The following is a 12,616-nucleotide window of genomic DNA, read 5'->3' as shown; positions in this document are numbered from 1 at the left end:
GGTCTCCCTACCTCAAGTCTCTCCTCACTCTAATACATCCTCTGCATAGCTATTAAATTGATTTCTTCAAACCCAGGTCTGATCATATCATTCCCCTTTTAAATAAAATCCAGTAACTCCCTATTGCCTCTAAGATCAAATATAAAATCTGTTTTACTTTCAAAGCCCTCTTTAACCCCCATAACCTGACTCCTTTGTACACCTTATTCTCCTTCATATACCCTGCAATTCAGTGTCCCTCACCTTCTTGCTATTCCTCACTCATGACACTTCATCTCTTGACTCCAAGAATTTATCTGTCTGTCCCCCCCCCCCCTTGGCATCTTCTCCCTCCTCATCAGTTGTTTTCAGCTGTGTCCAACTTTTCAGTGATGCAATTTGGGGTTTTTGTGACAAAGATACTGGAGTGGTTTGTCATTTCCTTCTCCAGCTCATTTTACAGATGAGGAAACTGAGACAAGCAGGGTTAAGTGACTTGCCCAGGGTCACAGAGCTAGTACGTGTCTGAGGCCAGATTTGAACTCAGAATGATGAGTCTTCCTTATATTAGGCACAGACCTCTTATTCACTGTGCCACCAAGCTGTCCCCCTCCTTGTCTCTGCTTTCTGGCTTCCCTGGCCTCCATTAAGTCTCAGCTGAAGTCTTATTTTCTGTAAGAAGCCTTTCTAAGGATTTCTTAATTTTAGTGCTTTCCCTCTGATATTACCCTTTACTTATATTTTGCAGTTGTTGACATGTTGTCTTTCCCATTAGATCATTGTTTCGTTTTGCCTTTCTTTGTATCTATATTGTTTAGCATAGTGTCTGGTACATAGTAGGTGGTTAATAAGTGCAACTAACTGATTGACACATTTTTAAAAAAAAGCTTTACCAAAAAATAATTACCACCTAATGAGAAGTGCAGATATTTTCTTTTTAGTAAAGTGTAAAAGAAAGAACAAAACCTACCTTTCAAATCTGATTTCACAGTAACTAAGAAGGAAACCCAAAATTTAATGTTATTTTTTTCTGAAAAAGTCCTAGCTTTAAAGCATTTTGTCAACAAGCTAAGCTGATGAATGTCAATAGATCTGGGATCATTTGGGAATTGGAAATTGGCCATTTTACAACGGCCATGTAGCCAGGGTATACGCTCCAAAAGCCCTTCCCAGAGGCATACCTAGCCATTTTTGCACTGAAAACAATAGCACAGAAACAGCACTTCCCTCCCCTGGTCTGCATATACCCTATCCTTTTTATCACTAGGACTTTCCAGTCTGCCTACTTCATCTGGACTTTTGTCTGTGAGGTTAGGGTGTGGGCAAACAAATGGATTCTGGACTGGGAAACTGGACTTCTTTCCAAGCTGGCTGCTTTACTCTCATAAAATTGCCAAACTCAACATAAATCATACTAGACAAATAATATGAAAAATACCAGCAAGAGCAAATACTTTCAGGACAGCATCTATCAGTTTTGACTGTCAAGAAGGTGGTAAGGTCCTTTTTCTTAGACATCATTGATACCAATTAGCATACAAGCCCTCTGGATGATGGTCACTATCTCCTAGAGGTAGGTGGCTTGACAAGGACCCTCTCTAGATTCTCCTTCTGTTTTAACCCTAGCCTTCCAACAGGTTTGGAAAGTTGGGACTATTTGATCCATCACTGAACAGAAAATGAAATGGATATTGCAAGGTTAATTAATTAATTAGATACAGAGAAATGAATCATTGGAGCTTTTTTTTTTAACAACGTGATTATGCAACGGTATCTTTGTTTATAAGAATTCTCCACTTGCGTTTCAAAAACAAACATAAAGTAAAATACAAGATTTATCTGTGGTTTTGGTAGTATAGAACTCCCAGTGTAAGGGACAATTAGAACCCATTATGACTTAATACGCATCTTAAGGAGATCCTTATGGGACAAAAAGTTCTAGTGATTAGCCCGGGTCATACAACTAGTATCAGGGGCGAGATGTGAACCCAGATCTTATTAACTAAGCTGAGTACACCATCCATTGAACCACCTTTCTATTATTATTTTGCCTAAATATCCTATATTTAGGTATGCACTGTGGCCTAGTGGAGATGCCTTGTGAGTCAGGAAGACCTGGTTTCAAGTCCTGCCTCTAACACATACAGACTGATCCTGGGCAAATCTCTGTAAATTATAGTGCCTGCACCCTCTTGCACTGGTAGAGGGGAACTCCTTCATCTCACCTCATTGGTATAGCGATAGCAATCTGAAATCACAAGTCTTTTCTCTCTCCTCACCCCCTGTAAAAAAAATTCTAAACAAAATCTTTCTATATCCTACTACTGTGCAAAAAAAAAAAATCACTGAAATCTTTCTTGTTCTTATTTAACTGGGCATTTTTATTTTTGGAATACAGATATATAAGAAATGGTTTATTTAATAAAAATAGACTAATGAATTGTACCGGTTAAAATATATTCAGACAATGGATCTTTATTTCTTTTCATCTTAAACTATCTCTTCCAATTTTAGTTATAACAAGTTTATTTGTATATTCTAACCAGTGGACATTTGTAACAGCTGAGCAATAACCTCTTTTTAAAAAAAGCCAGATCCTGCATGTGGGCGAGCTACTCCCTATGAATACCAGGACATTAAGCTCTCTGGAAAGGGTATTATTCCATTCAAGCTTCAGTGTGGTGGGGCAGAGAGACATTTAATAGTCCAAAGGGTAATTTATTGAGCTGTACCCTAGTGGCCTGAAAGAGGCAATGCTGTTTCCAAAGACACTTCCTGGAGCAATGTGGACATTGAAAAAATCAGGTACAGTAACTGTGGAAAAATACTGCTATTCCTAGCCTTTCTTCAGACAGAATCACATCTGCTCATTAACTCAGATGTTTCAAATCCAAAAAAAAATTATTAATCATCTACCTAGCTATATGAAAGCATGTGAAAAATATCACTTCTAAGGAGAGGATCAACAAATGCATGCTTAGATTGAGATTTTGAAAGAGGAAATTGAAGTGCTACTCCAGATAATCATCATTTAGAATTCTGAGGCACCTGCTCAAAATGTTTGAATAAATAGTCCAGCCTTTCTGAAGCCCTCAAATACATTAAATATTTATTAATACACACAGTGTAGGGGAATGAGTGGATTAAAAAATGTTATACTTCTCTGCCATCATTATCATATTCTTCTGTATGTAGCTATAGTTCCTCCACCTTTCCCCACACATACATAATGCATTTGTTCTTTGAACTCTTCATTAATATCTACTGTAACCCCAGCTTAAGTTCTTGTACCTCTTAATTGCTTGTCATGGAAAAGCAAACAATTTTACCTAGTACCCCAGGATCCAAGGAGAGCCTGATTTCTCCCTAAGCAATTTGAAAGAAACCCTTCTTATCTCATAGTAATCAATCAATCAATAAGCCTTTATTAAGTGTTTAGTATATGCCAGACACAGTGAGTGCTAAGGGAAAACATGGCTCTGGGCTTTGGGGACTATGGGGATTCCACAATCTATAGTTGTCTTTTTTTGAAGAAAGGCAATGGTTTGGTTTGGTTTTGTTTTTCACAATACCACCTGTAAATAAATAACCAGGTTGTAACTTGGCTTTAAACTTGGTGATTAGTTAAGTGACACATTTTGATATGGGAACAATTCTAAAATAGCAGTTCCAAGTATTTTTATCCTCTCCCCACTACACATACATAAAAATGTCAGAGGGAGAGTTGGGTCTTCTTTAAACAACACAATCCCATAGCCGTTTCTAGAGATAGATAAAATAGGTTCCAATTCCAATCAAGCCAGGAAAGAGCTCAAAGTCACCTGGATTTTAACTAATGGCCATTTAACTACTGGTTAAGGGTGAAATAAGGACACCAAATTAGGCATTAGCGAATCCATCCCATAGATCCTCAGAGTACTTATGTAGCTTATAGGATTGAAAGTTGGAAGTGACCTCAGACATATACTTTTTGTAGGTAAGTATAAGGTGTGTAGTAGACTCACATCAGATCATAGTGCTAGAAAAGATCCCAGAGTCCATCTAGCCCCCTCATTTTACCAAATGAGGAAATTGAGTCTCCAAAGGTTAAGTGACTTATCCAAGGTCACAAAGTAGTTAGCACCTGGGTTAAAATTTGAATTCAGGGCCTCTGACTGGAACTAGCGCTCTTTCCACCAAGTTGCCTCCATTAATCATCTAGTCTAACAGCCTCGTTTGACAAAAGAGGGCACCAGGGGTCTGAGAAATGAAGACTTGCCCAAGGTTACACAGCTAGTATAGCAGAGCAAGAATTCTACTCTCGCACTTTCGATTCCAGGTTACCTGGTAATGACCTGGTAGGCCATTCACCAGAATAAGTCAGGGCCAAGGGGAGATAGTTTAGAAAATCACCCTCATAGTGGCTTGATTAGAGCCCTCCACAGGGAGCCAAATAGCATTGTGTATTCTAGTTAAGCGTGCTGGCTATGTATTGCTCCGAATTTTTCCTGTAGGTTGGAAAATGCAAAAGCCACCTCCATCCCATTAAACTGAGAGCCCTGAGGGCCCGAGAAACAGAGAGGAGGGACTGGGCAGGGCAGCCAGCTGGGCAGGAAAAGTCTTTGTGCCTAGCTTGCGTGGGGAAGTGTAGCTTCTCTCCCTCTTCCCTCTGTTCTCCGACAAGCGAGGGAGTGACTCATATGGTCTTTCTTTAAGGAGAGGAGATTTCCAGTGTAAAATGATTGGACAATGAGATGGAAACCAATCACGCAACTTTTTTTCTCTTTCTTTCCTTTGGTAAATGTTGATTTCCTGACTGAATCAGCAGCACCAGCCACTCAACCTCTGCTGGCAGGTGGATGACCGAGAGTAACCTCTGCGTAGCCCCAGTCAGCGGCAACCACCCTCCCGCCTCCTTAGCACAAAAGACAGCCGCAACGCAAAGCAAGCAGCTCAGCTCAGCCTGAAGCTCTGCAACCAGTTTTGGGGAGCAAGCAATGGCCCTGGTTTGTGACCCCAGCCCCCTCCATCCTCGCCAAGATCCGGGGAGAGAGCAGATCCACGGAACCAGAGCTACAGTGAGGTTCGTGGGTCTTATAACAACCCATTTCAGAAAGGACGGGGAATAAGAGAGCTAATAATCTAATGACTGCAGCTCGGTCACAGCACACCCCTGCCCCCGTGCGTTAGCCCATGCCCCCCCCCATCCCTTCCTATTCGCTGTTCAGATACACCAGAAATCCCTTGTACCAGAAACCTCAGCTGCTCTAAGGAAAGGCGAGCTTCTTCTCTGCCCTTTTCCCCTGTCTCCAACTCCCACGCCAGAGACTGTCAGGAAGCCTCTAGCCTTAGCAGCAAACCAATATTCTCCAGCTTCTCCCATCATTGGAAGCTTCCTCCCTTCTCATCACCTTAGCCAACGCTGATGTTTCCTGAGCTTAGCCTCATCTTCTAAGGCTGCTTCTTCCACTTTGCTCATTTCTAGGTCCACCCCCGACCCGCAGCAAACGTACCTTTGGGAATGGGCAGTAAACTCAGGTCAGTTTCCAGCAATCCTTCTAGCTCCCTCCGCACTCCACGCCACCTCCACCTTCCCCCCACCCCCGCCTCCCAAAAGACAGAAGAATGGAGAGAATCAAAAGAGACATATACAGCCTCCAGCGTAGAGGCATATGAGGGAAATAAGATACACTGCATTTCACACTTATTCGTGGACTGAGGTGAGAAAATGTTATGGAGAGTTGGGTATTTCCCCTAAAAGTCCATAGAGCTGACACACCCTTCCCTGAACCAGAATGATTTGCACATCTCCCACTCTCAAATGCTCTCTCCATTTCACGTGGCAATACAATCCCTGGCAGAAACGCAGTCCCTATATCTCTCCTCTCACAATTAGAGCTGTTTTGTCCTCGAGATAATCTCGGGTGGTGGCAAAGTGTCCTCTTTCTCAGTCCCCAACCTATTTCAGGTGGTTACCCGCCCAATTTCTTTATAAGAGGGGGGGGACTAGATTAGCCCCAATTAATCTGAAGGACGCTGCCCCCGGGGCGTGGTCCTCCACCATCAGGATCCCAGAGTCCTCCCCACTTACCGCATCTGTCGCGTATCTTTTCAGCCACCGGCTGCAGGCTGCTACTACACTTTCTGACCGCCTCCCCCTTTGCCCACTTTGACTTCATTCATCCCCTTTCACCAAGACTCCGCCCCTATTTTCGAGTGGCTGGAGCGGCTTCCAATCGGACGAGGGCACAGGTCTATGGCCTTACTGACAGTGACCAATTGCAGCGCTGCTTCAGGATCCTCTGTTTCCCTTCCCCCCCCCCAGCTGGCCGCAGTTTGAGCACCTGAAATTGACAGTTTGGGAGGGCTTTGTAGAAGGGAGGTTGGCGGATATGGGTGAAGGAAAGTCTGTGGGAGAGAGTGGGTCATCGAGAAGGCGTGGAATAAAGGTGGGGAGGAGAAAAGGAAAACATTAATTAAGGGGGGGAGGGGAAGGTTACGAGGAGAAAGGGGAGATTCGTTCTGGATGTTGAAATAGCTTCGTAAAATTGAGCTGGAAGGGACCTAAAAGATCATTCTAGGTCAACCTTCTCATTTTGCTGATGAGGAAATGAGGGCTTGCCCAGTCATCATCCAGTAAGCGGAGTGGCAGAAGTAGGATAGTTACCAGATGAATATTTGTTTTTTGGGGGTGGAAATGGTGGTGGGGGGGGGAAAAACTGGGTGTGGAGGAAGTGAAATTAAACAACTATTTCCTGCCCTAACCTGAAAATAACTGACACGGGATATCAACCATATTGAGGGGTGAACTCTTTCAGAGAGGGACACAAAAAAAGAGAGAGTACAAAAGGTGTTATCAGAATAATAGAGAAATTGGGGAAAACTGTAAGGAATGGCAATCGAAGGGAAGGAAGGTGGATTTGAGGACTACGCCCTGGTGCCAAGGTCTCTAGAGCTCTGCTAACAGGTTCTCCCAGTGGGATGGAACTGTTTTATTTTAATTGAAGGGACCCTTGCAAATTAAAACCCCACCACATCTATGTCAAGATCACTCACTGTTTTCATAATTTTTTTTTTAAACCAACAAACTCCATAAAAATTTTAGAAGAACATTTCAACTCAGTCTGGCATTTTATGGCCCTCTGTGATGTGCCTCCGGCCTACCTTTCCAGCCTTACTTTAATGCTACTCTCTCTCCCACATTCTAGATTCTAAGCAAATTTCAGTGTTACCTGCTCCCTGATGTGGTCATTCCCTATTCCCTCCCACCCCACCCCCACCCTGCCGCCTTCTATAGGCTGTTCTCTATTCTTGGAAGCCTGCTAGCGTTTCAAAATCCATGTATTCCTTCAAGCTCCTGCTCAGAAAACACTTTTGCTTTGCAACTTCCACCCATTCTTGAAAGTGATCTTCCCATCTTCAGAGTTTTCCTGGAGCAGCTTGCCTAGGTTTCACCTTCACCATGTCACATTATATTGTACTTAATTATATCCTATTTTTTCCATTAGATTGTTGATTCCTTAAGGGCCAGGGACTGTGTTGTTTTCATCTCTGTGTATCTAGCACTTAGCACAATGCCCTGTACATAATTGTTTAACATTATCTATGTTTTACTCAGAAAAGGACAAAGCCTATTATGAAGTACGAATGGCCTAACCAAGGAGGCAGAGCAACTAATTTCAATGCAATTTACAACAGACATTTATAAAGCGCCCACTATGCACAAGACACCATACTGGGTAATGAAGATATAAAGACAAAAATGGAACTATTCCTGCCCTCCAGTAGCTTACATTCATACCCTGGCAGAAGAGATGGACTATGTCCACAAGTAAATATGAAGTAGACACAAAGTAATTTCAAGATGGAAAGAATATTAATACCTGGAAGAGAAGCAGAAAAAGGCTCATGACCTCTGATGTGAAGGAAGCAAGGAAATCTAAGAGATGTAAGAGAAGAGGCAGTGCATTCAAGATGTGGGGAACTATTTCACCTAAGATACAGAAGAAGTGTGGAAGGTCATTTCTGGGGATTTGCCAGCAGGCTGGCCAAAGCCAGTAGGAGTGGGCAGAGGTATTAGAAGGTCAAAATAGCTTTCCTTTGGTAGAAGCCCAGTTTTCTTCTTCAATCTAACACTTATCCTAATGCCTGCTTCAGTCATAGCATGCATGTATAATTGTGTATGAGCTGCTTCATATGATTTCATTTGGCATCTTCAAATGTGGTTTTGACCATTTTACTGCATAGTGACATGATTTTGAAGAATCCAATCCCTTTTTAGGCTAAATTTCTAGTGGGTAACATGTTTCTATCAAAAGCAGTCATTAATTACTGAAATCCAATAAAACAGTTCAGGAAAAGAAATGAGAAAATGATAAGAAAAGAATATATTTGTTGATAGGGAAGAGGAGAGAGTGTGTATTCCGGTGTTAGGGCTCCAGGGAAAAGATAGTGAGATCTAGGAAAACAAATCATGGATAATGGAGACTCTAAGCACTGTGTGATGAATGAAAAGTCTGAGAAACATAATTTATGGGTAATTGACAATCATTTTATTAATTATGGCTAGCAAATAATAAAAAGATGGTCATTTGACTTTCATAAACCAAAGACAAATCATGGAGGCTGTTCACACCTTATGTCCTTATATCCTGACAGGTGGAAATCAACTCTGATTGGTTAACAATTAATAAGAGAATGAATATTATAATGAGAGGTGGTCTTATTATAATGAGGGGCTAGGGAATGTGACCTTTATTTATGTCACTCTTAACTCTCAAGTTAGACCATTCCACCTCAGGCAAGCTACAAAAGGATCTATCCTCCAACCAGTCAACCAACAATGAAAGATGGTGGAGTAAGTATTACACCTAGATTAAGATGGGGCAAATTAGGGGGCAAGGTCAGAAATGTCCTTGAGAAGGTGGGCTTTGAGTGAGGAAATAGAAGGGAAAAGCCTTAATCCTAATTTAATAATTGGTTGTTAATATAAGAGACAAGCAATCATTTCTCTCAACTGGGATCCACCTAAGTAGGTTTCCCAAAAGCAATTGGTTTCCTCAAGCAAGGAAGTGGTTCAGACAGAGGAAAAACATAGGATTATAGATATGGAAGGTACCTCAAAGATAATCTAGTCATCATTTTACAGATGAGAAAACTGAGACCAAAAGCAGTTGAACCTAGGCCTGGTCATACTTTTTTCCACTGTTCACTGATGCTACTTCTTTGCCAGATATGTATATTTCAAGAGTCAAAGAATTAAACATATTGCAATGCCCTTGGCAGCAAAGTTAATTCATAGTGACAGTGGCTTTGGTGAAAGCAAAACTCTATCTAAGGCCCATTCCATAGTAATCCCAAAATGTCTGTGGAATATGCCTTTTTATAGCTGTTTTACTAAGAACCCAAGCTTCACGTGTATTACCTGAGCCAGGGGTGGGGAACCTGTACCCTTGAGGCCACATGTGGCCTCTCAGCCCTCAAGTGCAGCCCTTTGACCGAATCCAAACTTCACAGAACAATTTTGGATTCAGTCAAAGGACCACACTTAAGGACCTAGAGGATCACATGTGGTCTTGAGGCTGCAGGTTCCCCACCCCTAAATCCTGAACAATCACTTCAATTAACTCGTTACCTTTAGTGATTGAGTTACCATATTGCTTTAAATATGTCCTGAGAGTTACCAGATTGCTTTAAAAACATTATGTAAGAACTAAATGGAGGAGCTTCTAAATAAATGTTTCAGTCATTCTAGCCCTTTAATTTAATTTAATTTAAATTAAAAATTGCCCAAACTTAGCCCTCAGCTTTACTCTTTGTAATTCTGTTCAAAAAGTATTCTTTATGGCATGCTTTTTGGGGGCCTTCAGATCTCCCCTGAAGCACCAGGTGGGGGGTGAGCTCTTTCATTTCAGTACATTGTGTAATGCCATGGCAATAAAAACTAACTCTTCCACCATGTCAAGCAAATCGTCTGAGGCAATACAAGAAATGCAGGTCAGAGGGAACATAGTACTACAAATGTGATGGACCAGAGCCCAGTAGCATTATGGAACAATGACAGTTTGTTTGTACTGTATTCTAAAACGGTACTTATGATAAAGGAGGAGAAAGAAGTCCAAGTTCAATTTGCCCCCTGGTACAGCCACAAAGGGAAATCCTTCCATGTTCAGGTATTGACATGAGACTTGCTACCTACCAGTAGTTTGACAACTTTTGTTTTTTCCTCTGATGTCACATTTGGAGAAGCCTCAAGGAAAGAAGCAAGATTGTGTTTAGTAGTTCTCTTCTCTCAGTAGACTGTGTGGATTTTATCTATTTGCGGAATTTTTATCTTCGTTTACAGCTAGGAAAAGAAACACGGGCTAAGAAACTTTCTCACAGTCATAGAACAAGTTAAGGTCAAAGCCAAGAAGGGGATACAATTCTTTGAAATTCCAATCTGGCAGCCTAGCTACAAAAAGAAATGACAGTAGTTCTGGGGACATAAGACTAAAAAGCAAGTTTTGCAGGAGGGCATGTGTGCCCTTGAGATCCATCCGGCCTGCCTGCCTCTAGGTTCTCATCTTTAGCATGTTCACTTGCCCCAAGGACCAGGTGTTCTACCTCCTTATCTGGGCCTCACTCATTTCCCTCTGAACCCCTCTGAATTTCCCTCTGAATATCATCCTCCTTACCTAACTTCCCAAACTTAGAGGGACAAGTTCTCTGTGAATGGGTTACTTTAGGAGACAGTGATCTCCTTGTCACTGGAAATTATTTTTTTTTTAACATTATCTTTGTCTTCTTAAAAAAAAAAAAGGAGCAGGTGAGATACCTTCCTTCTCCCTGCCCTCCACCTTAGGCAGTTGAGGAGTTGGGGACCATTTTGCCCAGTTCCCATCCCTTCCTGGACTGAGAACAACCACCTCAGGAAACACCAGGTGAAAAAGCTATACCCACGAAGAGTGTCTCTGAAGAAGTAATCTAGGATCCAGGACTCTACCTACGTTGGGGTGTAAGTGCTGAATATTTTCTATGGGGTTGTGATAGCCTCTACGTGTTGAATGAGGGGATGATTGCCCCAGAGCCCCTAGGTTTCTGCGGCTGGATCCCTCCATAGGTACAACCTTCTCAGTTCAAATTCACTCTTGGGAATGTTCTCAAAATATCTTTGGTTGTAAATTGTCACCTACTTATGGTCAGGGTCTGAGAAACTTCAGACATGGTCACCATTGTTGTTATAAAACCTAGAGGGCTCTTTAGCCACCACAGACTCCTGTCCCTGTATGACATTGATGGTTGAGGTGCCCATTGTATACCCTAGAACTGGCAGTGACTCAAATTGCTGGTTTCAGTGATTGGGTGGAGAAAGGCAATCAGCTGGGTCAGAGAGGACAAATACAAGCAAAGACATGAGGAAGGTGACCAGTTGAGTAGAAGGTGAGAGAGACAGAGAGGAAAGTGAGGAGGCAGGAGAAAAACAGGATGAGGCAGGAAAGGGACAAGGAGAGGAAAGAGGAAGGACAGAGAATGGGGAGGAAAAACACAGAGGAGGAAGTAGGTAGGTGAGGGACAAAAGGAAGAGAGGATAGGGAAGAGAGTCAGGGAAGGAGGTTAGGGAGATAGGTGAGGGGAGAAAAAGACTCAGAGGTCTTTGGGTGACTGTTGGATGACAATTTTCAGGGCTATTTTAAGAGGAATATCCTACTCAAATACTAAATATAGACTACATGTTTGATGAGGTCCTTTTCAACTCCAAAATTCTATCTTTTTATGAAAATAAAGCACAGAATCACCTTTCAAATAAAATTTGTTTCAGAGCTTATTGATTCCCTTTACAAGCTTTCTTTAAAATAATGTAGATTAGGTATTAAGGTGATGCTTCATGGATATTACTGACTTGCATCCATAGACTGGGAAATGATTTTGCTGGTAAACATACCTGGAAAAAAAAACCACAATACCTGTTCTTGTTTTCAGTGTGTAGTCAGTCCCATCTCTAAGGGGGACAATTATTAAATGATCTCATTCTAGCTGTTATGTAATTGAAGGGGATAGGGACTAGACATTGAGATCCTTGATTTAGGAAATTTCCACATGAGGAAATTTCCTCTACTTAATGCAAATCTATACATTCTATGAACCGTGAAGTCTTAGAAAGTTACTCAGAGCACCAAGAAGTTAACTTACCTGCCCAGGGTCACACAGCCAATATGTTAGAGGTGGGACTTGAAGTTAGGTCTTTCTTGAACCCAGAAAAGAAAGTTCTCACTATCAAAGTCCTTGATGCTGTCAAATGGTTCAATGTCAGAAAAATTGAAAAATTTTTATTAATATAAGTGAAGCTAAACAAGAAGCATTACCACCTACTTTGCTATTTATTTCCCCATAAGGACCATCATACCTTTCCTTCTGACTTTCAACTGAAATGGGTAGTTATTTACCCTATTAAAACATGGTTTCCTTGAGAGGAGGGACTTTTATCTGTACCTTCACTGCCTATTACAATGCTTTGCATATAGTAAGTGCTTAAAATAAATACTTTTTCCATAATTTATTTCTGGTTTTGAAGCCAGCTTTCTATCCACAATGCCATATTTCTCTTTGCATAGAGAGTAAATGACACGATAGCATGAAATAAAGTGGAATTTGGACTGGAGACAGTGCAAAGGTAGAA

At 41.6% G+C, this 12,616-nt stretch overlaps 1 protein-coding gene and 1 long non-coding RNA gene across 2 annotated transcripts in view; one reads left to right on the top strand and one right to left on the bottom strand.

The window, feature by feature from the left end:
* The window catches only part of SLCO4A1 (solute carrier organic anion transporter family member 4A1), an 82,129-nt gene extending 75,984 nt beyond the window's left edge, over positions 1–6,145 (bottom strand). Inside the window, exon 1 of the mRNA XM_020981543.2 lies at positions 6,050–6,145. The gene's annotated coding sequence lies outside the window, so the exon portion shown is untranslated. The remainder of the gene's footprint in view (positions 1–6,049) is intronic.
* On the top strand, positions 4,737–11,212 carry LOC110205186 (uncharacterized). Its single transcript, XR_002323519.2, has 3 exons — positions 4,737–5,041; positions 5,444–5,496; positions 7,577–11,212. It is a non-coding gene; the product is annotated as an uncharacterized LOC110205186 (long non-coding RNA).
* The last annotated feature ends 1,404 nt before the right edge of the window (positions 11,213–12,616 follow it).

The sequence above is a fragment of the Phascolarctos cinereus genome, unplaced genomic scaffold (assembly GCF_003287225.1).
Source record: "Phascolarctos cinereus isolate Bilbo 61053 unplaced genomic scaffold, phaCin_HiC Scaffold_2;HRSCAF=192, whole genome shotgun sequence".
NCBI lineage: Eukaryota > Metazoa > Chordata > Mammalia > Diprotodontia > Phascolarctidae > Phascolarctos > Phascolarctos cinereus.
This window is presented reverse-complemented; position numbering and strand designations above follow the sequence as displayed.